This window comes from Puntigrus tetrazona, chromosome 4 (assembly GCF_018831695.1).
Source record: "Puntigrus tetrazona isolate hp1 chromosome 4, ASM1883169v1, whole genome shotgun sequence".
NCBI classification, from domain to species: Eukaryota; Metazoa; Chordata; class Actinopteri; order Cypriniformes; family Cyprinidae; genus Puntigrus; species Puntigrus tetrazona.
Window position 1 is genome coordinate 22,161,900 of NC_056702.1, and position 27,569 is coordinate 22,189,468.

The 27,569-nt window shown below is 39.1% G+C and overlaps 1 pseudogene; it reads right to left on the reverse strand.

The window, feature by feature from the left end:
- Positions 1 to 1,274: 1,274 nt before the first annotated feature.
- On the reverse strand, positions 1,275 to 26,510 carry LOC122343147 (annotated as a pseudogene).
- Positions 26,511 to 27,569: the final 1,059 nt, after the last annotated feature.

Here is a 27,569-nt window from a genome sequence, read left to right on the forward strand (position 1 = left end):
GTCACGCCACCCGATCAAAATAAAAGTCCTGTTCGCGTCTACAACGATAAATATAGGAAATCTATGCGAATAATATAAATCGTCTCAGTGATATTGAGTTTTTTTCTTGGTGTAATTATATTAAGAATTTATTCGTTCATTTATCATTTCCCCAGTTAATTATTTTCATGTTTATTCATACTTGATGTCGATTTGACGTCAACTGTTAGTCAAGATTCGATCAAGAAGCTGTATATTAATATTTTATATACAAGTTTAGCTTGGAGGTGGTTGACTCTTGATTGTAAGAGTCATTTCAGGTGTGTTTCGTTAATTAGCCTAAGCATTTGATTAAGTTTGTTCAATGTTTTCGGCCTACTGTCAGTACCTTGTGTGTGTTGGAATCGCATCATTGTGGATTTGTTCTAGACTGATATTCTTCATCTCCGTGCGTATTCAATGCTAAGTTTGTGCTAAGGTCAGGTAGATCTCTGAGCCATTTTCGCTTGCTGGCTGCCATGGCTGAAATACGTCGTATTTTTCAACAACAGGCAACCCGGTGTCTACTATGGGGTACTAGTTCAAGTCAAAGTCAAATAACTGGCTGTAGCATTGTTTTTCAGAGAAACGGTGTAAACTTTTGCATGTTTTTTTTTTTTTTAATCCGCTAGCATTGTGGTATCTTTGATTGATTAGTCAAAAAAACCTTTGAGAAGAAAAATGCTTTGCCTGATTTTTGAAATGATTTTCCAACACCCGTGGTCTTTAAAGTTCTGCTTTATTCTTTTTGAATTCACACAAATGTCTTCAGTTCAACTCTCATTCAAAGTCTCTCAGGATTACTACTTGAGACTGAGATACAGATTTGAAATGTTACACATTATAATGCATGTAATGAATGCAAATCAATTAATAACAGTCCAAACTAACACTTTCAAGCTTCATTCAGACTATACAATTACTATAACCTATGCTGGATAATAACATTTTTTAGATTTACTGAACATTTGCGAGAGGTGAGGTTTAGTTTTTCTCTTATGTAATCACAAAGCGCATCCAGTTTTTGTAAGGTACTCTCAAGTTCAAAAATGCCGGGTGGAGTTTGGCTTTTTCGTGTGGCCAGTTTTCAATCCAGGTATGGTTTCCCAAAATGTACTCATGGACTGAAAACAACAGTAAAGTGAAGCTGAAACTCATAAAATTGCTGTACATGTGAACAATAATCTCTACATGTGGCCCAGAACACTGAGGTTTGACCAGAACGACCAAAAGCGTGTCATTTTTTTTACTTTTTTCAAAATACACCATATTTCGACAAATATAATTGAATAGCCTATAAACGCATACTGCGCAGGCAAATCCTGTTATTTGCAAACACAGTGGACGCCTACCTTGTATCTAGGTTTTGCATGTCTATATATTGGCCCATGATGAGGTAGGACTTGTCTTTCTCCAAACCCAAAGATTCCTTGCAACCGGGACGAGCCAAAAACGGTCTGTTTTTCCCTACTGGAGCCACATCGGTGCCTGCAGGACAGAACAACGACTAGGAAATAATTCATTTAACACGAATCAGATACTTTTTAGATGTTTCGTGATCAGCGGAGAAACATGGAAAGGATAATGAACCATACCTTCTTTCAAGACCTGCTCCACCTTCATGTCATAGATGTGAATTGTGGGTTTCAGATCCATCTCCTCCACTTTAACTTTATAAACTGTCAAACAGTTGCGTTGTATTGTTATTTGTAGTTAGAGAAGTAAGGCTCAGTTGAAATATTATTTATAGCAAGATTTTCTGTGATTTGTATTTTTAACTGTCAAGAGGATTTGTGAATTAACCCACAGAACTAAATACATTTACCATAATCCATGCCATGTTCACAGGCTTTATCAAAACGATCCTGGTCTTTGACATGTTTCCTCTGGGAACTGCAACCTTCTGTTTAAATAGAAGATAATGTTCTTCAGAGGCGGAGAGTTCAGAGGTCAGAGAAACATCCAAAAATTCATCATGTTGAGAACATATATAAATCTGAGCATCATCAGCGTAAAAGTGCTAGCTTAGGTTGGGGGATAGCAGCTGACAAAGAGGAAAAAGAAATACTAAAAAGCAAGGGACCAAGAACCAACAGGATCTACCTCAGATCCGTAAAAACAAACTGGCTGTGACCCATAAAATACGACCTGAACCAATTTAGGACAATCCCAGGAACACCAACCGTTTCCAGTCGATTAAGTAAAAGCATGTGGTCAACCGTGTGAAGGCTGAACTGAGATCAAGTAAGACTATTCTTAAGAGCATTTCTGAGAGGTTTTAAACATACAGGCGCTGGGTCTGTATTTATCAAGCTGTAAGTGCTGAGAATTCACAAAATATACTCCTACTTTCAAACTTAATTGTAAAAGCAAGTCATCAGATTTCCTAAAGCTAAGAATCACTCTCCCAGTTATTTAAGACGGCTCGAGAGGGCTTGTGGTTGCGCCGAGGAAACCGAGATGTACGTGCACAAAGATACGAAGAGCAGTTAATCAAATGGTTACATTTCCTCGGTTGTTCAAAACGAGTAAAAGAATATGTACATTACAAAGGAACATCAAAACTGACTTCAGTTTACTGCAAGTATTATATGCTCTTTAAAAAACAATCCGTTGGACAGCAAGATGTCATGAATCAGCTCTAAGACTGATTTAATTCTACACTTCACTTAAAGTATGACTGTGATGCTTGATAAACTAACTTTTAAGCGCAGTTTTGAGCCAAGAATTTACACTTAAGTCCATTGTTAGCAGTGTTTTTGAGAGTAACTCTTAGAAGCTTAATAAATATGGCCCTGATCCTTCTCAAGCAGGTCTTCATCACTAATGATCATTTAATTAGTCACTTAAGTATTTCTATTAACTTTAACTCTTTGAGGACTTGCTTTCTCCTCTGGTGAAATCAGGCACTGAGTTCATGGCTGGAACAAACAGGACTTTTAGTTTGACTCACTATTCAGACATAATCTATCTTTCACAAAGTAGTAGTAAGAAGTAAATAGTACACAGCAGACACTGTCAATCCCAAAAAACAAAGAAGATGATTATGGCATCTAGATGTAACCATTTTGGTCCAACCTCAACAGTCTGTTAAGCAAATTAAAGGCTGGTCTGTTTTTACAAACACTTTAACTAACATTACAAGTGCACAGCTTGGAACGAAATGCAACGCTACAGGATATTTCCCATTTACATGATTTCATTGCAGTGGTGTTATCTGTGGCTTTGGTACCTTCTGCACACTGGCACAGGTCTTCCTTACACAATCTGTGTATCGCGGCATCTTTCCTTTCGGGGTGGTAGAACTTTGTACAGCGTGCATCTGGAACAAACACGGGTTTAATTAAGGGGTCAAATGATTAAAAATATCACTCATCCAGGCAATCCCACACAACCACAACTAATTTTGAAATATGGACAACGCTATTTCGATTATTCGTTTTCTAGTGTGTTATGTAGCTGCAGAGTTACAAAGCTCAAAGTCTCACACAAAAAAGGATTCATTGCATCTAAAAGGCAAGGCTGATCCAGACTGGCTTGAAACACCTCATGAAAACATGCCCTGACATGTCTACGTCGAGAAAGACGTCATGGTTTCAGTAACGCAGGCTTTCATATTGAATTTCATTCGTCCTAGTTTCGATTTATGAGCGGTTGAAAAAGCAATCAAGATGGCACATTTACAATATTATGATTATGGTTAAATAAGAAAAAAGAAATCCAATCAGGGTGGTAATTACTGTTGATAAAGGACATTATTAATAAGACTACTGAAGACATTGTTTATTGTCTTGACATCTATTTTGAAATTTGAATGTTGTATCCAAATCCATTGTCATTTTTTTAATAGTTTACTTTTACTCATAATGAAGGGATAATTGTAAGCATTTTGTTTGATTAATTCTAACATGTTGAATTAAGTGATAATAGTGCTTGTAATGTTTCGAAATGTAATGTTTAGTGAATCGAGTTCCGAAAATGTTAATTGGGTGGGTAGTAAATACAGTTTGTACAATATAAAAATCATTAGCTATAGAACGTCCCCCATGAAACATGGAAACCTGTGTGTGTACAGCTCACCTGGTGAGTAATATTCATATACTGTGACTGTGGCAGGTTGTAGGAGACCGACATTAAACAGCTTGTGCATTCTGAAGGCAATTTTTTCTGCCTTTTTATGAGAAACCTTTTGAGAATTAAAATGTTCAAGAAACATACAAAAATGTACATTATGATAACATTCAGTTTCTTTCTTGTATTATAGCCATAGGTTAGAACTAAGTAATGTGCATAGCAAAAGCCCTGGTGTCAACCACCGCCACTGCTTGGCGTCTATGGGAGTATTAAAATGAACACAGAAGCAGTGTTAAAATAAACAAAGTAATTAAGAGATTCAGTGATTGATGACTAACTATGAAACCTGATGTTAACACACAGAATTGCCGAAGAAAGAAGAAAATCACAATCATAAAGTCACCTTTACAGTGATCATTGTTGACTTTGGTTGGGTTACTCAACGAATCTCTTAATTACTTTGTTAAGTAAATCTTAACACTCTGTACTCTGAACCCATAATTGGTTCATTTGATACCAGGGATTTCGCTGTGTCACAAAGATGAAAACACACTGACATAGATTGCATAGGTTACTGCATATTAACGATCGATCTGTCAGTAATACATGGCATCGTTGGGATACATAGTAGCTGACGTACCTTATCCAAGTAGAGGATGAGGGATCCTCGCTCTGAGAGCACAGTGTTATTTTCCACTTTCTGAACGTATCTGTCCTTTCCTGTGGACAGCTGAGTGTAAAAAAATAGGAAGCGTACGGTTAAAATCGTTTATGTGATATTCTTTTCTCTGTATGCATAGGACTTGTTTCGCTTCCAGAACGGAATCGCTTAACAGATCGTTCATCGGTTTATCATCACAGTACCGATTTAAGATCATTTTCGTCTGCGGTAAATCCAGTCGGCATGCCAATATCCAAAATAGTCATGGTGGCATCGGTTTTGTTGTTTTTGTACCTGGGAAGATGGAGGACACAATGCAGAGACACTCAATGCACACAACTTTATGTTCTGCATTAAAACGTTCAATACATTTTTTAGTGATATTACAGCCTGAACTAATGAACTAAGTTCTAAATGTTTTCTTAACATTAAAACAATGAACCTTTTTTTTTCTACGTACATGAATTCCATAGTGAGCTTGTAAGTGTCAATGTCTTCTTTGTTTGCTGAAAGCCAAACAAAAAGACAAGCATGTTAACTATTCAAATAAACAACCAACACACAACAAAGTGTTTTTGGAGGTTTTCCTTAAGCTCTGAATGTACTCTATGAAGTACCACAGAAAGAGCATGGACTTACTCTTAATAGCATCATCTTTCTCCATTTTAAGAGTCAGGTCAAAGAATTTACAGTCCGATTTCTTTTCAGTAGGTCTGGCGTAGTACAGCGACAGAATCTGCACATGGCAGCACGTCTCAGGTCAGATTTTACGCTTTAATCTTACTGTAGACTCTATAAAAGCTCATGTATGCTCACCGATAGAATGGCTTTTCCGGATCCTTTAGCGGTTATATTGAAATTCTCGTTTATCGCCACCTGTTGAGTGAATGCAGACGTATTTGAGTCACCAAAATCAAATCCGCAATATAATAGCGATACCTGAAGATTGAGATGAGACTACCGATGAAGGCAATGATGAATAACGAACAACGAAACTCCCGTTATCCAACAAAAACGTTCAAGAGAAACGAGCAATGAATGTAGTATACAAGATGCTCACCCTGTTTGACCGCGTGTGATGTGCGTTATGTCTTCTGATAACGTATTTGACTTGTTTTTCTCTGCTTGCCATTGCCAAGTCTATTTCCAGACTAAAGTTCTGCCGGTCTTTTACCTGTGTGTGATACTCTGCCAAGGCCTGAAACGCCATGATGGTTGACTAGAAAAGACAGAAAACTACTGTAAACACAGTCAATCACAGTAAACGGCGATGACGTGTTAGCATACAGTACCTGAGTGGAGTCATAACCCCCATAGTGAGACTGTTGTCTGGAAAGCCAGTGCGCTGCCCTTGCTGCTTTGTCAAACTCTTTTGCCTTAATAAGAGCTAGCACAGCGTAAGCCGTTGCCTCTTGCGAGTGATAGCTCCGTTCAGGGACATCCCAGTACAGATCGTCTGTTACAAACACAACGCAGACCGACTGTAAAGCTCAACAAGTCTCTCCGAACCATTTCCATTGGTTTATCACATGGCGAATCTTACCAGTGTAAACCCAAGCATCGGTATTCCTTTGTAATGTTTGGCCACATTACAAATAATATGCGCTTAACTCTCTATTTTTTAAATGCAGTGTCTACAAAATGAGACACTGTGTGAAAAAGTGCTTGCTTTTGAGGTCACGAACAGGAGGCCGTATATTGTCCTTCAGGATTTTACGGTAGACAGCAGAATTCACGGTTCCATTTATAACAGCAAGTCTTTCAGGTCCTGAAGCAGCACAACAGCCCCAGATGATTACACTACCACCACCATATTTAACTGTTGGTTCTTTTCTTAAAATGCTGTGCTACTTTTACACCAGATCTAATGGGACACAAAGTATTTTTTTTCTAAATCTTGAGGATCATCAAGGTGTTTTTGGGCAAAACTGAGACAAGCATTTTTATTCTTTTTGCTCAGCAGTGGTTTTCTTCTTGAACTCCGCCCAGTCTCTTTCTTATGATGGAGTCATGAACACTGACCTTAACTGAGGCAAGTGAGGCCTGCAGTTCTTTTAGATGTTGTCGTGGGGTCTTTTATGACCTCTTGGATGAGTCGTTGCTGTGCTAATTTTGGTCCGCTGTTCACTTCTGGTAAGATTTACTGCCGTTCCATGTTTTCACTATTTGTGGATAATGGCTACTTTCTCATTTGTTTCTGAATCTCAACATGATGTGTAGCTTTTGAGGATCTTTTGGTCTACTTTGTCAGGTGTGGCAGTAATCATGCCTGGGTTATTGTACTTAAGTGTACTTCATGTGTATCTATACGGTACACCTCATCTAGCTGCATCTTTGAGTTAACTCATTAGTACACAACTTAAATAATTGTAAGAGATTTCTAATTACATTCAAAATTATGGAGTACACATATATAAACTACTTAAAATAAAGTGTATTAAGGTTGTACTTAAGTGTAAGTAGCTGTGTAACACACTTAGTCTGTTACGTATGTCTAACAGTAGCAGCCTGTTACATCTACATTATGTTTAATAATTTAGTTACAGATTTTCTAGTATTATTTCATGCTACAATTAAGTGCCTAATCAGATAATTACTCTTTATTAAGACTCTGTGTTATGAAAACATCAGTGAGTATTAAAAACCATACTAAAGAGTTGACTCTGAACACTGTTACTTCACAAGACCGCAAAACGATACTTTCTAGAAACAAACAATTGTTACCCAGAATGGATTTTTTTTACTGTTGTAATGGAGGTTACTGTCAAAATCTAGCATTTTTACAGCAATTTTTACAGCGTAGGATTTTCAGAAGGGGAGAAATCCACCCCTCAGTATACCCATAATATCTATTTGTGTTTATGTTTCCTCTCAACATTATGCAAAAAAAAATTATTCCTCTTGGATTTATTTTTAATGACTTGACTGACCTTTTTCTTGGGTAGAATGTTGAATCAGGATGTTTTTATTGAGTTTGTTCTCATTGGCCATGGCGTAGGACGTCAATGCCACCACGTAAGGATCGGTCAGCTTTGAAATTCGATCTTCTAAGAAGGCAACAGCCTTACTGATGTTTTGATGCAGACTCTAAAAAAGTGCGTATAAAAAATAAAACCAATGATTTTGGTAAATAAAGTGGTGAAAGCGCTATACTTACGTTGGCTTTTTCAGCACATATCTCTTTTCCCTCTTGCATGGCGATCACAACAAAGGCCGTCAACAAGGCGTCAGCGTCATCACCCTGTACGTCACAGTGGAACAAAGCACTGAAAATGTGCTTTGCTATTGAGCTATCTTCACACAAATACATAGTGCAAATAAAGTTATAAAAATAAATTAATTCATTAAAACTGCATCTATCGCTGGTCGCATAATATTGAGTTGCGCAACGGGCCGTAATACATACAGGTCGCTTCCAGAGAACATACTTTTTTATCTTCTCTCAGCATAACTTAGTACGATTCAATGTAAATTTACCAGATTTTGGCAGAAAATAATATATTTGATCAATGTAGGGTTAGGTTAGGTCACTGTATTCATCGCGTGACCTCTCGTGTTGACTGGGATGCCAGCGCTTTCTCTGAAAAATAATGCCATAGCCTGTATTTTTACTGCACTTTTACTGCTGGCTGCCATTACCGTTTCCTTCCACGGATGAGTTCGTCATAGTGATATTTACAGTCATCGCACTATGAATTAAAGCTGCTTCCTCTTTAAAAGAGCCGACTGGTGTTTGTTTGTGGTGAATCAACCATTTGATGGCGCTGCAGAGCGTAACTTCTACACCTTTCTCTTTATTATCATTTAGAGCATCAAGTTTACTGGCCATGGCAAAGACTTTGGACACATATGCTGTCAGCCTATAACAGACAGAAACACATGGAAATCAGTTACAAGTAATAATCAGCGCTGTAAAGAGTACTGAAAAGATATGCTCAAGTAAAAGTATTGTTTCCTTCGAAAAATGTAGTGCGAGTTGGCTAAAAGTACACGCTCAAAAGAAACTGCTAAAGTAAGAGTAAAAGAAAAGTACTCATGAATGAGTAGTGAGTACTAAGCTGTTGATTCTACACACCATAATACTACTTAAAAATCATTGTACATTCTATATTTCACATTCTTTTGTTTTTGTGATAAAAAAATGAAATATCTATCATCCAGCAGTTTTAATTTTAACATTTAATTTTAAAATTAAAACAGCACAGCAACGGTATTCAGTTGGAGAAAGATTACATTTATTCTCAGTGCAATCGTCCCCGTATTAGAGTTCTTCGTCAAACAAAGATTTTGGTTTGGACATAGACATTTACGGAGACATATGAAGATCTTGCGGTATTGAGGGCTGTACGGTAAGGTGGTCTTTCAAAGCCAGTGAGTGCACAAGTAGTCCAGTTTTCCTAGACTGTCTTTCTAAAAAGCAATCTGGGTGCCACCAATCCAAACAATGGCTCCCATCATGCATCGCTGCACTGATTAAATTATGAGCTGAATCATTTTTTAGTAGCTTGTTTTGTGATGTTCAGCTGTTCAGATTCACACACCGACTCTCGATAGTATTCGTTAGTATTTTTTTTTTCCAAGTTTATTTTTTTCATGCTATCTTACTACTAATTTCTAATGGTTAATTGTAAGCATTTGGTTTTGATTAATTCTAGTTCATTCTAATTTGTTGAATTAATAATATTGCTTGTAATATTTTGAAACAATTGTATTGATTAATATAGTGAATATTTTTTTACAGTGCTGGTAAGAACTTGCTACCAATAATCTTTAAAAATATTAAGGATAATAAAATAAGAAATTTAAATACCATGTGCTGCCCGGTTTTTCTCTATATGAAGCATAGGATCCGTCAGGTTTACGAAAACCCAGCTGCCGCTGATAACCTTAATACAAATCGAATACAGAAGGAAAATTTATTTGTTTATTATTTATATACAGGTGCTGGTCATATAATTAGAATATCATCAAAAAGTTGATTTATTTCACTAATTCCATTCAAAAAGTTAAACTTTTATATTATATTCATTCATTACACACAGACTGTTATATTTCAAATGTTTATTTCTTTTATTTTTGATGATTATAACTGACAACTAATAAAAACCCCAAATTCAGTATCTTGGCGAACTTAAAAGTATGAGCACGTACGGCACTCAATACTTTGTTGGAGCTCCTTTTGCCTGAATTACTGCAGCAATGTGGCGTGGAGTCGATCAGTCTGTGGGACTGCTCAGGTGTTATGAGAGCCCAGGTTGATCTGATAGTGGCCTTCAGCTCTTCTTCCCCTTCACTATATCCCATAGATTTTCTATGGGGTTACGGTCAGGCGACTTTGCTGGCCAACTAAGAACAGGGATGCCATGTTCCTTAAACCAGGTACTAGTAGCTTTGGCACTGTGTGCAGGTGCCAAGTCTTGTTGGAAAATTAAATCTGCATCTCCATAAAGTTGGTCAGCAGCAGGAAGCATGAAGTGCTCTAAAACTTTGTGGTATACGGCTACCAGCCTCCTTTGCAATGACCTTTTGTGTTTGTCTTCCTTGTGCAAGGCGTCAATGTTCATCTTTTGGACAACTGTCAAGTCAGCAGTCTTCCTCATTATTGTGTATCTACAGAACTAGACTGAGAGACCATTTAAAGGCCTTTGCAGGTGTTTTGAGTTAATGATCTGATTTGAGTGTGGCACCAGGTGTCTTCAATATTCAACCTTGTAAAATTTCTGAGGTACTGAATTTGGGGTATTCATTAGCCCAGTATGTACGTTTTTATCTTTGAGAGTACTTTAATATTATAGTCAGATTCCTGTTATTCCTGCTGACCTGTGTTGATATGATTGATGGCTTCATTACGGCGCTCCATGCCAACAGTCTCCCATTGATTGGTGCTGTCCAGATAATTAATGGCAGTGACAAGTAGGGTCATACGAAACATGTTCTGCTCTCCACATCCACTGGGTTGGACAAGAAGACTACCCATATAATTTCCATTGATGGCCTGTTTGATTGTCTGAGCAATGTCTTCACCTGGAGAGATAAAATAATTTTTTTATAACGTTTCTTATGAGCTGTCATTTATGCAACATATGGTGAGAACAAAGACATACCAAAAACTAGGGGTGTAAGAAAATATAGTTACTGGGAGAGGAATTGTGCAACCAAATAATTTTTCTTTGTTAGACAAATATAGACACATATATTTAAAAAGTATACACAAAATATACACTCCTCCATTGGCAGTGTAAATTTTGCCATTGGGAAAATTGTAAAATGATGAACAATTGCTCCTTATTCATGTTTGAACATAAGTGCGCAATACAGGACTGATTACTTTCAGTGTTACTTTATATGTTATGTTGTGAAACAACAGTGATTGGCATGTTGTTCCAGGATCAGCAAGGATGTTAATCCAAGAACACGTTGTACTTGGTAAAATAACGTTTGTTGTCTTGGTTGAGCAATTTTGAGTCTTGCCCACTGAATGCCTATGAAATTCTTCAGCAGGGTTTCTTGATCTTCACTTATGAATTTTAGAACGAATACCATAATTGAAGTATAGTTAGTGTAGCAAAACCATGGTGTAACTATTAACTCATCTCACAAATTATAGAATATCTCTTACCTTAAAAAAACACACATACGACTTCAAATATTCATGAAATTAACCATGATATGTATTTTTCCTTACCAATAATTGAGATGTATGTGTAAGCATCTGTGTCTGGAAGACGATGAGCTGGTGTGTTGTATTTAAAAACCAACGTTTTTTCCCCTAAACCATTTGGGAAGAGAAACAGAAGAACAGTAAGACATAGGAAGAGTCACAAGTCTCATGAAGCTTTATCTGGTCATAACTAGTTCTGATTATATTTAAATGACTTGTTGTTGTGTGCTTCACAGTAAATCTCACCATTCTTAACAGGATTGAGCTCCACATTTTTTCTATGTATCGGAGTCAGCACACCTTCAGACTGAAACACGGACAGCATTAAATCCTTGTGGTGTTTCCTGTTCTTGTATTGATTGTAATGCTAAAAATGACTTTTTTTAGACATACCACCACCTTCAACGGCTTTTTCACTCCATCAGTGTAATCATATGCTGAAGCTTTGACCTCAATCGTGTAAACTCCCAGTTTCATGGGAATAATCACGTATGAAATGGGTACGCTGGAACCTTTTTTAACATTTACTTTCATTCTAGATTTGCCTTTCTTGCTTGCGGAGCTGCAAACATCTTCTGTCTCCATAAGCTCCACACGCACCTTGTGAAAACAGGATAACTGACACAAAACTGCAGCTTTGCATTATTGGGCTGAAACGGTACGGTTCCAGCTGTGATTCCATGGCATGGCACAATTACAAGAGATACGAGAGATACTCGGCTTTATTCTCTTTAGTCTGTCTTTTGGCATCGAAACCCTTCGACTGAATCTGATTCTTCAGGAGAAAGACAGTAAACAGTAAACGTGCATCGTCTAAATTGTTTTTAGTTTTAGTCGAACCACGCAGCAGATTTGTTCTGAATTATTCTTATCTCAAATCGTCCCACTCTAACATTTTCATCTCGTTTTTTTTTTTTGACAAAAATGGCAATAGATTTTTATTCAAACATCTTGAAATGGTTTTTGCACTGTGCGCATGTCAAAAGATCAAATATAATTGTGTCACATAAACAGGCACATCAATCTGATTACTTTACTCAGTGTTTGAAAATCTACCTTGAGGTCCATTCTCGAGTAGTTGTGAATAATGGCCTTGATTTCCAGTTGTTCGCCTCGCACGACTGAGTAAGGCATCTTTAGGTCAATGAAAAAGCTCTTAAAAACAACTATCTCCTTAGGTTCTGCCACACAGATGCCTTTAAGGAGGAACACAGACACGCGGGAGGATTTAAAGCAGCAGATTCTGGATGATGATGTTTTTCGGAGCATGTATTCTGGGTTTGCAGCTTCATCTTACCGAGTGTTGGTGACAGACTCACAGCCAAGATCTGCCAGGTAGTGATAGAGTCTTTTAGGAAGAACCGTTCTGTGACTGATGTTTCTGCACTGGAAAGTAAATGTAATAACTTTTTAAGTACTCTTTTACTGTTTGTTATCATTACAGAGTTTATAGCAGGGATGGGATACATTTCCTCCAGGAATCATTAATTCAGTCACAACAATAAAGCAAATAATGCAGTGGCTTCATTCAGTTAATGTTGGCATCTGATAGTATAAAAATATGTTTTGAAGATTTTACTTACCATTTCTCACAAGTGGGTAGATCAATCACCTTCCAAAACCAACTCTCAGGGAAATGCGACGGGACGTAATCTCTTCAGAGTCTGTATAATAATCATCATCATCGCCTGTTTTAACAGATAAAATAATTAATTAATGAAATAATAGACCCTTTAAAGCAAGAGAACATGTACATGTTGGATAACTAATTCAAATCCAATCAAAAACAATATAAATAGCTTCAAACAGGAATCAGAGATAATGAATTTTGATGAACTGTTACACAAAATTAAGTCATGTTGACACCAATATTCTTTGGACATAATTAAAAATTTTGTGACAAACTGCGAGTCAGAATCAGCTCTTCCTCTTCAATCATCATGTTCTTGTTCATCGTTTTAATCCGGTCGCAGCAGTAAAGGAAGGCGTTGACGCAGCCTTCTCCTTCGACAATGTACGTGGCTCTTTGTTCACAGGTGTAGCCGAGTATATTTTCCCTCATCCCATCAACGCAGCACTGCTTCAGTTCACCAGAGTATTCATCGGCTGAGAAAACAACCCAGTAACACGAGAGGTCATGCAATGATTACAGCGACGTCATACCATCCTCATCCTCATCCTTATTAATTACCTATAAAGCCCTGAATGGTTTAGCTCCTCAATACTTGAGCAAGCTCTTATCACATTATAGTCCTGCCTGGTCGTTTGATAATACCTAGAATATCAAAATCAACCGCGGGCGGCAGATCCTTTTCCTATCTAGCACCTAAACTCTGGAACAATCTCCCTAACCCTGTTCGGGAGGCAGACACACTCTGTCAGTTTAAATCTAGATTAAAGACATATCTTGGTTTTCATCAAAATATCTTAACTTGTATTCAGGATATTTAACACAGAATCATCTCACCCAGTGTACTAGTGATCTGCAGGAGACTGTCAGCTCTCGTTTTTCTCTTTGCATGGACGGTACATTCAGGCACTAGAGGACATTTCGTTTGAAAACATTAGTTTACTTTAAAAATAAAATTAAAAAACACACACAGTTAACTTGATTTAGTAAACCTAATCCAATAAGTTCCAAAAACGAGCAACTAAAACAACAGGAAACTCACAACAAACAGCATTGATCATTCATAAAAACACATAACACTTTCTATGTGTAAGTAATCAATATAAGTTGGACCTGTTCTGGGGCTGGTTCCTCCTGCAGTGTTGGATTCAAACATCAGACCTGCATCAGTGAAAACCCCCATGCCGTCCCTTCCTCCTCCTGCTGTACATGCAATGTCATGCTTCTCTATGACGTCCCAGATCTACAGATGAACACGATCGCGTGTTATACATACTCATACTTTTTAAAAGCTAAAACAACAAATGTGTAAGTGTTCTAATGTCTTATATTGGTTTTAGGATTATTCACGAAATTTTATAACTTGCTATATTTTTTAGAATTCATTATGCGGTCGTTATAACGCCTTGAGAATGACCTTACGATGTAATATAAGTACAGGATTCATAGAAAGTGTTACTGATGATTGTGCCATAACATCTCAAAAAGACTCTTCACCTGAGTCTGACTTAGTCTGTTCTTGTTGAGGACATGCACAGCCTTATCAACCACCACCAGACCAACTTTAGATCCAGGATCTCCAGTTATTTGCAGCTTGACTTCATCTCCTGTGCCATATGTGTCCTCCGTCTTGTCCTTTAACTTAAGGTTGAGCTGTAATAATAATAATAAATGACACTGCACTCTTAGGGACCACGGAGGTACAATTTTGTTCCTATGGGAACAAAACATTTAATTGTATCCTAAGGACCTATTGCATACATATAAAGGTCCCATATTGTACACCTTCTTGGAGTTTTATATTAGGTGTTGATGTCCTAAAGAATCTATATTGCCCTAGACCTAATTTATGATGAAATATGGGGCCCTTTAAAGGTACCATTATGTACCCACAATGTGTTTTAAAAGCAGAGGTGGCAAATCCAGGTTCAGGTTTTGTTCCAATCATCAGGATTTGCTAATAAACAGATGTGCGACCAAGTCATTCCTTTCAAGTCACAAGCAAGTCTCAAGTCAAATCCCAGTCTTTAAAGTCTTGTTTCTCATTAGTCATTAACTAATGTTAATGATATAATTAAGAGACAAATTAAATGACGATTGTGGATTAGTGAGGAATACCTTCTGTTTACAATGAGCATCAGTGAAGAAGAGAGGAAATCAACTGAAATAGATAAATAAAAAGCACCAGCGATACGATATTTGCAGATACCGATACTGATTCGATTATTTTGATGCTACATGCCTAGTTTACATGAGCAGTTATATTTTTAACTACATTTAATTTTTTAAATTGCATTTATAATAAAAATCTTACCAAAACATTATTCTTTTAAATAAAGAAAAGTAAATAGGGGAAAATAAATAATGTCACAGTGAAGCCTTCAGTATTTACTGCCAAACACATCTAACATTTGCTCTGTCACAGATCTAACAGTTAAATTTCCTTCGAAAAATCAATTGATCAACGTTTTCAACATTGGCAAATGCAAAATATTAAAAGGACATGGGGAGTGTCAAAATAAAGGTATCGCATACCAATTTTTTACATGTGGCGTCAATGCAATTTAGTGGATATCGATTTTGAGGTATTGTTACACCCCTAATGATAATTGTGTCATCATATTAAAATATATAATATATATATATATATATATATATATATATATATATATATATATATATAAAACCACTAATCAGTTCAGTAATCTCTCTGTTTTTCAACAGCTTGGGTATTGCTACAGACCGAGACCTAACAGAGGAGTCAGGAGCTCAGCTAAAACAAACACTGATCTCTATGATGGTGATATCATTTTAAACAATAAAACATCAACATCTTATCCTCTGTAATTTCTCAGTAACAGCAGGTCTTCATTACTAATGCACAAGCATTGTTTAATTAATTATCTCATTAACTTCAACTCTTTGAGGACTCAGGATTTGACTCGAGACCAGCTTGTGACTTTAAAGGAATGACTGGTTAAATCAGCGGCTGAGTTTATGGCTAGAATAAAAATATGACTTCTACTTCCTGACCTCTGCTTAAAGGAACAACTAGAGATACAAAACTGTACCCTTCAGGGGACCACACCAGTGACGGCCACTTGTACCATAAAAGGTACCGATTTGTACCTTTATTCTGAGAGTAGTTCTTTGGCACTTCATCAATTTTTTGTGATTGTTGACCCACCGTTTCCATGCACGTGTCTGTCACATCGAGCCTGACTGAATCAGACACCACCTCATTCCAGCCCACATGATAATATGCCAAAAAGCGAAACGACGGCACCATGTCTTTGGTTACAAGCAGAGACAAAGACACTAGAGACTGTTCTTCCCTCTTATACCTGTTTACTTGAACGATCTGACCTTTACTCAAGATCTGAAAATGAAGGAGAAATGAAAAGATGCTATATGGTTTCAAACACAAGCTATCAAATAATGAGATAGAAACAAAGAACTGAAATGTTTCTGGTGCAGCAAACTAAGAAATAGCCAATCTTTACCATGTAGGTGAAATCTTGACCACTGACTCCTGTGTTTAAACTGACTTTCACTGAATCTCCATTTTACGGTCTGCAGTATCAATGCCGATGTGCAGGTAGTTGTTGGAGCCATCTTTGGTTATGTAGGCATGGGCTGTCATCTTCTTCACTGCCTGCTGTTCATCACCTAATGTTCGATCTTTGGTTTTGCCTGGAAAGGAATAAAGGCATTGGTTTCTGATGTTCTTTGTTCAGGTCCACTGCTTGCTCAACAGCTGTTAACTTATCTATTTTGTACTTAATCAACAGTGATGGCAGGTCTTACAGTAATCTCCAGTGTAGAAGATCCTCCCTTGGTGTTGATAGTAAACTTTGCAATGCCGTTGGCATTTGTTGGATTTCTGTACACTTCAGAGTTGTTCTTAACTTCCACTTCGACATCCACCTTTGCAGCAGGTGTTTGATCAGGATTTGTTACATAAACCTTTTTTAGAAAAAAAAAACAGAACAATAATTTCTGTTAATATACTGATGCGATTGTTTCTACATCATTTTAGGTTCCAAACTTTCTGGCTAACAATTGCTCTGAATTCGAAATAAATTCAGATTCTGGAAGATATTATAAATTTATGGTTTTATACTAGTAGGGATAACTGAGCATGTAACAGGTGTGGGCGTGCCAAAAGGTTTCTCATTGGTGAAAGGAGTTATACTGTGTTGGCCAATCAGCGTTAGGCCGGGCATACACTGTGTGATCATGGTCCGATTTTGAGCCAAATTTTGACTCTGCAAATTTCATCTTAATTTAATTCATGTTGCTGTCTGTTTATTCCAGTGCAGGGATCCTCCTATTCAATTGAGTCTTTCTGCTCATGGTTAAGATTATATGACACATTGGCATTCATCAGTTCATTTTAATAACCGAATAAAAAGGTTTGAACAATTATTCTTTGAGCCAGAGAACAAGCTTGTCAAAACTATTCACAAGCTTCTTTGTTAACTGGCGAAAACATGGATATTTCAAGCAGCAGCTCTAACTCATTAATTTCAGAAAACAACTGGACCAGCGGCTCTACATTCATTTTGCATATTACATTTTAGCAGGTTGTTTCTTGATTGCCAACTACTGACCTGGCATGCATATAGTATTCTTTAATGTGTGTGTATTTGTTTATACATCTATAATTAATTGGGGAGGAGTGGCATATGCATTGCTTATTGCATATTGTGTATTTTTCCAAAAACAGCTAACCTGAAAGTATTATAGTAATATTCAGAATTCAACATGTACATTTCAAGAACGTTCTTTACCAAGGCGTCAGAAGGGTCTCCCGGGTTTGAAGTACTGTGATGTTTTTCTGAAGTGGATGGTGTCTGGCGACGTCACAATCTGAATGCCTCTCCTTTCTGCTTTCACCATTTCACTTCCTGAAACACACAGTTAGCTTCTCACATAAAACCGCACACACGCATGTAAACATATGCATATGGACCTGTTGAGTCTTACCGCTGTGTGTTAGCAGACTGACTGAAACATAGATCATTTGTCCAACCAGCTGGGTAATGTTCAAACAGCTCTTAGAGATAGTCTGATTGGTCAGTTTTACAGTACCCTCGCCTTGCACAATCTATTCATATAAGAGAAAAACAGTAACATCAGTTCACAAGACACAGTGAAAAGCTAATTAGGCTGGTTTTAGCTGGTCTCCCAGCCTGGTCTTGGCCAGTTTAAGCTGGTCAGCAGGCTTTAGAGGGGTTTTGTCCACATTGTCAGGCTGGTCGACCAGCTAAAACCAGCTACTTTCAGCTTAAACCAACTAGGACCAGCCTGTTTTTTTCAGCAGAGTAGGTGAGGAAAAGTTTTTTTTTAGTGTCTAAGATGTCTAATGTGTCTAACCTGAACTCTTTCCAAAGATGTAGGAATACTTGTTTTCTTCTCACCGTCCATCACACCAAACACCACAAATGCTTCTCCTTCCACCTTAGGTCCAAACAGATACCTGCAAAAGCATATTTAGTTTCTGCTTTATAATATGCTTTATATCCTTTACATTCATTGTTATCTGACTTAAAAGCAGCTTGGAATGTTTGCGTTTCATAAAATAACAAATGGTTATTTGTGTCCACAGAAGATCAAAATTGCAACAAAGAATTCACTCTCCAGCATGACTTAAAGCGAAGACTCAGTGACATTTCACCCACGAGGCCCAATATAAATAGGCAGGTAAATTAGATCACATGACTAACACATCTGACAATAATCAGGCAATCAAAAATGGCGGGAAAATGCAGTGTAGGGCAAGGACAAAAACAGAGACATCACAGAAAAAGCACAATAGCGGCCACTAGGGACCCAAAACAGAATAAACTCCTAACAGGACCCCCTCCTCTAGGAGCGTCTCCTGACGATCTTTGGACAGTTCGGGTGAGTACGATGGAATTCCTCACAAAGTTTTTTGTCCAAAATGTCACGAGCAGGAACCCATGACCGCTCCTCGGGTCCATAGCCCTCCCAGTCAACAAGATACTGAATTCCACCCCGCACACAACGGGAATTGAGCAAACGGTGGATGGTGAATACAGTCTCTCCATTGATGAACCGGGGAGGAGGGGGGGCTTTAGGGGCAGGGGCATGTGGAGACAACAGCACAGGCGCAACAGAGAAACATGAAAAGTGGGGTTTATCTTAAGGGATCGGGGCAACAGGAGCCGATAAGTCACAGAGTTGATCCTGCGAAGCACTGCCAAAAGGGCCTACATAGCGAGGCGAGCTTACGAGACTCAACCCGCAGGGGAAGATCTTTGGAAGACAGCCAGACCCTTTGGCCTGGGCAGAAATGTTGAGCTGGTCTCCTGTGACGATTGGCCTGGGACTGGTTGGACCTGGATGTCTGCAGTAATGCCCTGCGGGTTTTACTCCAAATTCTCCTACAGCGCCTGATGAAGTGTTGTACTGAGGAACCCCAGTGTCCTCCTCCTGTTCTGGAAACAGGGGTTGGAAACCAAATTGGCACTGAAAGGGAGAAACCTTGGTAGCAGAGGACTGGAGGGTGTTGTGAGCATATTCTGCCCACGGCAACCAGGTGCTCCATGAAGATGGGTTGTCCATAGCCAGGCTCCTCAAGGTGGCCTCCAGTTCTTGGTTGAGCCTCTCCGTCTGCCCGTTGGACTGGGGATGGAAGCCGGAGGTGAGACTGGCAGTGGCACCGAGGAGTCTGCAGAATGCTCGCCACACCCAGGAGGAGAAGTGGGGCCCTCGGTCCGAAACAATGTCCTGAGGAAGACCAAACACTCGGAAGACATGATTGAACATTAGTTTGGCAGTCTCAAGGGCGAAGGAAGCTTCAATAAAGGAATAAATCGACAAGCCTTAGAGAACCTGTCAACTACAACTAAAATAACTGTGTTACCTTCGGATTCTGGGAGCCCAGTGATGAAGTCTGCCAACACATGGGACCAGGGACGCTTTGGGATAGGAAGAGGGTGAAGCAGACCTTGAGGGCGCTGACGTGGGTTCTTACTCTGGGTGCACACTGAACAGGCCAACACAAAGGTCTTAACGTCCTTTCCCATGCCTGGCCACCAGAAATGTCTCTGCAGGAATTCCAAAGTTCTTTGGGACCCGGGTGTGCAGTAAGGTGGGAGGAGGTGACCCCACTGGAGAACCTTAGATCGTACCTGGCGAGGTACATACAAAAGACCAGGTGGACCTGTTCCAGGGTCTGGGTCTTGATGTTGGGCATTCCTAACAGCTGCCTCAACACCCCACCGGATAGGGCAACAATACGGGAGGGTGCTGACTTCACTCACTTTACCAGTAGGAGAAAACTGCCTAGACAAGGCATCTGGCTTAGTGTTCTTTGAGCCTGGGCGATATGACAGGGTGAAGTCAAAGCGGCTGAAAAACATAGCCCACCGAGCCTGGCGAGGGTTAATGGCGTTTTGCTTGCTGGAGGTACTCCAAGTTCTTGTGGTCTGTCAAAACCAGAAACGGGTGTTGTGCTCCCTCCAGCCAGTGTCTCCATTCATCAAGAGCCTTCTTCACTGCAAGCAGCTCACGATCTCCTACATCATACCGTGATTCAGTTGGGTTGAGACGGTGAGATAAGTAGGCACAGGGTGCAGTCTACCATTAGACCGCTGAGAGAGGACTGCTCCTATGCCAACGTCCGATGCATCAACTTCAACAATAAAGGGCTGCCCTGGATCAGGGAGGACCAGTATGGGCGCTGAGGAAAAGCGGAGCTTGAGGTCTTGAAATGCTTCCTCTGCCTTGGAAGTCCACTCAAAAGAAGCTCCATTCTTCTTGGTGAGTGCAGAGATAGGTGCTGCCACTGAGCTGAAGTTCCGGATAAACTTGCAATAGAAGTTTGCAAATCCAAGGAATTGCTGGACCTCTTTCAACGATTTAGGAGTGGACCACTTCCGTACAGCTTCAGTTTTTGACGGGTCCATCTGGACCTGCCCTTCCCTCAAGACAAATCCAAGAAATGAGACCTCTGAGACATGGAATTCGCACTTTTGCGGTTTAACAAAAAGGTGGTTCTTCAAAAGTCGTTGAAGGACCCTCCGTACATGAACCCGGTGCTCCTGTAGTGACTTAGAGAAAATGAGTATATCATCAAGATAGACAAACACAAAATGATTTATCATATCTCTAAGCACATCATTAATAAGAGCCTGAAAGACTGCATGTGCATTAGTAAGACCAAAAAGGCATCACCTGGTATTCATAGTGTCCTGAGGGGGTATTGAAGGCGGTTTTCCATTCATCCCCTTGCCTAATACGGATAAGGTGGTGGGCATGGCGCAGGTCCAATTTAGTGAAAACAGTGGCACCCTGGAGCACGTCAAAGGCTGTGGACATCAGCGGAAGTGGGTATCTATTACGGATAGTCATCTTATTCAATCCACGGTAATCAATACAAGGTCGGAGCCCACCGTCCTTCTTGCTGACAAAAAAATCCGGCCCCAGCAGGCGAAGTGGATGGTCGAATAAATCCAGAGGCCAAGGCGTCCTTGATGTAGTCATCCATGGCCTTGCGTTCTGGCAGAGAGAGGAAAAATTCGCCCACGTGGAGGACTGGTGCCAGGAGGAGATCAATTGCACAGGCACTCAATAGGCAAAACTAGAGGACTGGAAAGAGGCAGGTAGCGTGACAAGTAGGACCCCACTCAATGACACGCCAGTCACCCAATCAATGTGGGGTTGTGACGGGTAAGCCATGGGATGCCAAGAATTACTGGAAATTTGGGTGAATGGATGAGATGCAAGAAATCTCTTCTCGATGGGCTTCAGACTGGAGCGCAAGGGAGAGGTTACTTGAGTGACCTTGCCATCACCCAATGCTTGGCCGTCTAGAGCAGAAACTGACAGAGGAACGTTAAGAGGAATAAGTGGAATTTTGAACTTGAGGCAAAGTTTGTGTCCATAAAATTACGGTTGCCCTGAGTCCACCAGGGCCATACAAGAATGAACAGACTCACCCCAGGAGATGGAAATGGGAAGGTAGACTCCTTGGCCAGGAAACTCGGGAGACAGAGTAGCTCCCGTCACAACCCTCCCTCGGCTGGACGGATCTGCTCTTTTCCCAGAGCTCTGGGCATGAAACTCGAAAGTGGCCTGGTTTGCCACAGAAGATGCAGCACCTTTCTCTTCTTGGCGCTCTCTTTCAGCTGCTGACAAGCGGGTGCGGCCAATCTGCATAGGTTCTGGGAATCAACTGACAATGATGAAGGGTTCCAGAATTCGATTATCCAGGCGAATGGCATGTGAAATCAAGGAGTCCAGGTCACTGGGAAATTCCAGAGAGGCCAATCCATCCTTAACAGCATCTGATAGACCATGATGGAATGCAGAGACCAGGGCAGGCTCATTCCACCCACTAACAGCTGCAAGGGTCCGGAATGAAATGGCATAGTCAGCAACACTGTTTCTTCCCTGCTGGATTGACATTAGTCGTTTAGCAGCATCCTGGCTGAGACTCAAAGCATATCTTCTGAAAACCTCTTGAAATCAGAGCACTGCCTTTGCCAGATGGAGGTTGACCATGCCCGGGCTTTATCAATTAGCAGGGTTATCACATATGCAATCTTAGATCGGTCAGTAGGATAGGATGCAGGCTGTAGCTCAAATGTAAGCTCGCACTGAGTTAGGAAGCCCCGGCACTCACCCTGCTTGCCATCATACCTCTGTGGTGCTGAGGTACCTCAGTTCCATGAGCAGGAGGCATTGGCTGTGCTGGGGGAGCTGGGGAAATCAGGCTCTGAAGAGTCGTTCCAATTTGCTGGAGCATGGCATCATGGCGCGCCAGAATCTCCTGTTGGTTGGTCAGTGCTTGGCCATGTGTATCCATGGTGGATCCGAAGCTGGTGATAGCCGCCATGAGTTTCTCAAACTCTGTAGCAGGAACACTGTGCGCAGCCTCTGCTGAGTCAGTCATGACTGAGTCTTCTGTCAAGAATCAAACCCGGGTCGCTGGTGTGAAAGGTGAAGTTCAATCAAAGTGAGCTACTCAGGAGACTCAAGTGCAGAGGTGTAAAAGTCTTCTCAGAGTTTATTTCAAGAACTTAGAATCCACAGAAGATCAAAATTGCAACAAAGAATTCAAAAAATAGAAATGATAAAGTCCAATAAACAGCACAGGGCAGAACTGAGAAAATCATGAAAACTTAACTTAACATCCACAGTGGAAATCCAAGAATGCAAGGCAAAACAAAAAAACAAAACTTAAAGGATAATCACAAAAAACTTAACTTTCTGGCTTAAGGACAGAGATAAAGACTAGAAAAACAGGTCACTCTCCAGCATGACTTAAAGCGAAGACTCAGTGACATTTCACCCACAAGGCCCAATATAAATAGGCAGGTAACTTAGATCACATGACTAACACATCTGACAATAATCAGGCAATCAAAAATGGCGGGAAAATGCAGTGTAGGGCAAGGACAAAAACAGAGACATCACAGAAAAAGCACAATAGCGGCCACTAGGGACCCAAAACAGAATAAACTCCTAACATTTAGTGAATACATCTGAAATCAGTTAACTCTAACTGTAAATGCAATTGCAATAATGGTGAGGTCGCACAAAACGTTCTGTTAATTCACCAAAGATTTTGACAGAAATAACAAAATAAAGTTTAGTTTGGCTGCACATGATGCGTTATTTTGTAGCAGATTCAGTTTTTTTTCTTACTTGGCTTCAATGTCGACTGTCAGACTCTCATCATCCACATGGAAGAATGACTTACTGGGCTTTAATTTGACTTCAAACGTTGGAAGCACTAAAACGAACCAGACAAAAGACACCCGATGTGACAAGTTTACTTTTGACATTCCTGTTTGTAGACATGTGACTTACCGTAATCTTTGACCTCAAAGTCTTCAGTGAACGTCTTCTGAGGAGTGTTCGAGAAATGAGCGACCACCTTCCAGATCCCAGACCTGAGACAAACAGAACACCTCCAGAATCATACACGTCTTCATGACATCAAAACAGATGACAACAGACTATGAACAGCTGGATTCTGCTGCTATTTGTTAAATATTTATCAGACATTGACCTTAAGCATATGTTTGGTTAAATAGCTTCAGTCCTGATAGACTTTTACTCACCAGGCAACATTAGGGATATGATACGTTCCAGACTTTATTCCATTTTAATGTATGTATATTATATGATTCAACTGTGATGCCTTGTGGATTCTTCAAAAACAAGACAGATAGATCATCAAATGCTCACAACACTAAAAACATTATTCACTGTTTTTACTCAATTAAAATTGTTTTAAAAGACGGAGCGATAAAGAATCTTGCTCCACCTATGTACATATCGCTTCACCTCTTTCATCTTTCACTCAGTCCATCAAAATAGACAGACCAAAGCAAGATGGCGATGCTGAAGAGCTCAGGGAAAAGTAGCTTAAAAATGGTGGCAATAATCATAATTTATGAACTTATTCATTAAAACACAAGCTTTACACGATAAACATGATTTCTGTATTGTCTCCATGCAATCAACCAAAACGCCATGCTGTCTTATTTATTTTTGATGGTTAATTGTAAGCATTTAATTTGGCTAATTCTAGTGAATTCTAATGTGTTGAATTAATAATACTGCTTGTAATATTGTGAAACAATTTTATTGAATAAATCATTGTTTTACAGTGTGCAGTTGTTTGTGTGTGTGTGTGAAGTAACCATTATTTCCACTTTGATTGCAGTATTGTTAAATGGTTTCAGGTTGGGCATCAGAGAGAAGATCCTGTAAAGAACTGCAAAAGAATGTTTTAAAACATAATTTTATGCATTTTAGACTTGTACGCATACACATCGTCAAGTGTGAACTTTAAGGCCAAGTATAGAACGTTATTTTGCATAAAACGACAAATCTCTGTAATGACAAATTGTGTGCCGTAAAAAATAAAAACTGACATTATTTATATATATATATATTATATATATATATATATATATATATATATATATATATATATATATACAATGCAAAAAAAAATACAAGGAGTGGCATTAGGAGTCATATTTAAGGTACTCTTTCGTTGAAGCGCTGTATGTTTTAGCACTTAATCATACCTGTGCTATCAGGCGTGTAGATGGGTTTGTCTGTTTGGATAAAGATATATCCGGTCTGAAATGAGAGCATAACCACTTTCTCCAGAATGACGGATGGAAACCTAGCTTGTAGATACACATACTGCTTCTCCAGCGGATCATCAGAGAACAGATTCCTATCAGCAGGGATCTAAATACAAGAAAATATTTACATTCAGTCATTGATTTTGGACCATTACTCTTGGTCCTAAAATCTGATTAGTCTATCCAGCCACAGGATATTCATCAACTGTTTGTATCGCTCTGCTTACATCAGTTCTCACAACGGTTGTTATGGTTGATCCACTACTTTTATAAATATCATTGTGTCACTGAATGTCGTCGTTAGGCAAGAAAGGGCACTGTAAAAAGTTGTTGCTTTAACGAGGTACTTCTATCTGATAGTACGAATACTACAATTTTGTTGTTGTAAACTCTAGTTCAGTCAAGTTTATGCAACAGAAAACATGTCATTTCAACTTAAATTCATTATATTGACCCAACATACAACTTCCAGTGAATCAGCACATGGTCACTGTCTAGGGGCCTTGTTTTCACGTGTGCTTTCTGTGTTCTTCTGCTGGTGGTTCTCAAACAGCGTGTGACCCTGGCAACACGATTGCTGAAATATGATTGGATAAAAGCTCTAATATAAACATACACTACTGGAAGCAGCGCAACCAAGAGAAATGCTATAGACAATTCTAATACACATTCAGAGGAAATAAAGTAAAACAAAGTCAGGGATTCATTTATATATATATATATACACACACTTAGACAGACACACAACAATGAACTGATGTGTGCAAAATAAAACTCTGGAACATCAAAAGTGCAAAACAGACACATCCACTCACACACTCTCATATTCAAATAAATTATTATATAAAATGTTAATTATACAGCCACAGCAGCATTTTACATTTAACGCATTAAGTAAAAGTGTGAAAAGTGGCATCACCTTTATATCTGTAAGGTTCTGGAAATTGTTGTCCTTAGTCAGTGTCACTGATTTCGACAGTATTTCTGTGTTCTTTTTCGGGTGGTTCATTACTGTGATCTTCACTTGAAAGGGATCTCCAGAGTAATCCTGAGCCTCCACAAACACGTTCTCTGAGGAACCCACTCTCAGCAAATTAGAAGCTAACAGAACGTATCTGAGGAGATCGAACCAGAATGTTTGAGGACGAATCTGTTAGTAACTCCATGAAGAAACGGCCGCGTTTGATACTCACAGAGGTTCACATAATGTGAGGAGCGGCGAGGAGAGAAGAGCAACAGTCAGAAACAGCAGCTTCACGTCCATCCTGATTGTTTGAGCGTCTCTTCCTGTGAGCATCTGTGAACTTAAACCCCCCTCCGCCAGCCTCAGAGTCCAGACTGATCGCTCTCAGTCGTTCTGTTTGCATTTGATAATGTTTTATCAAACTGGGGTTTTTTTTGTAATAATATGCTGCTTCAGTTTACAGATGTACAATTTAAAAACACCAAGTACTATTCAGGCAACAAACTGGTTGTGTTTTCATTTTTATCATTTTTCCCATTGTTTCCTATCTTCCAGAATCAAACACACAAGAATCTAGAAGAAAATGTTGTTGTTTTTGGTCTTCTGTTATCTGATATCAACTCTGTTACCATCAATGTCAACTCCTGTTTGTTTACAGCTTTCATGTTAAAAATGATAATTTGGCGTGTTTTTTGTTAACAAATTGATTGGGAGCTAATTGACCGAAATAGCACTACTACTACGTGAAATTGTAAAGAATTTCATTCATTTTTAAAGCTATGTTTAGAGAAAATATATACCATGTTGGCAACTTTTTGGTTAAATGGGTTGGATTTGGCTTTTGGACTCTAAAACAAAAGTCTGCATCGTATTAGGTTTAAAGTTGGATTAACGATTGAAACACAAGCGTTCTTTTAAGGAGGGCATGGTTTTAAATTGTTAGAATTGTTAGTTTATATGTTTGACCCATTTTTTCTTTAACAGGGTTGACAGGTTGTTCTGTTAGTACACTGATTTTCAGAATAAATGTTTAAAATGTTACAAGTTTAAGATATAAAACATTTGAAGTGTTTTCTATGAAAATAAAACAGTTGAAATGCACCTGCAATTCTAGAATAAGTACAATATAAATACATTATATTACAACATACTTGCTAAAGTATATAGCATTAATACTGTAAGTATTTCATGGCTAAAGTGCATCGTGCATCAAATACTTAATATTATGGTAGGCGTTGAGACAGCTTAACATAAAATGGGACCGATAAATAAAGCTCTTGGCAGTAAAAATCAATGCGGTTTTATGAAACAAACAAGCCATTCTATAGAGTTAAAGTTCACTGCAGTCCAGCAGAGATTTCCTGTAAATGACCTGCATGGAGTGGGGTTGTGTAAATTCAACCTTTGGTACATCGGCAGCT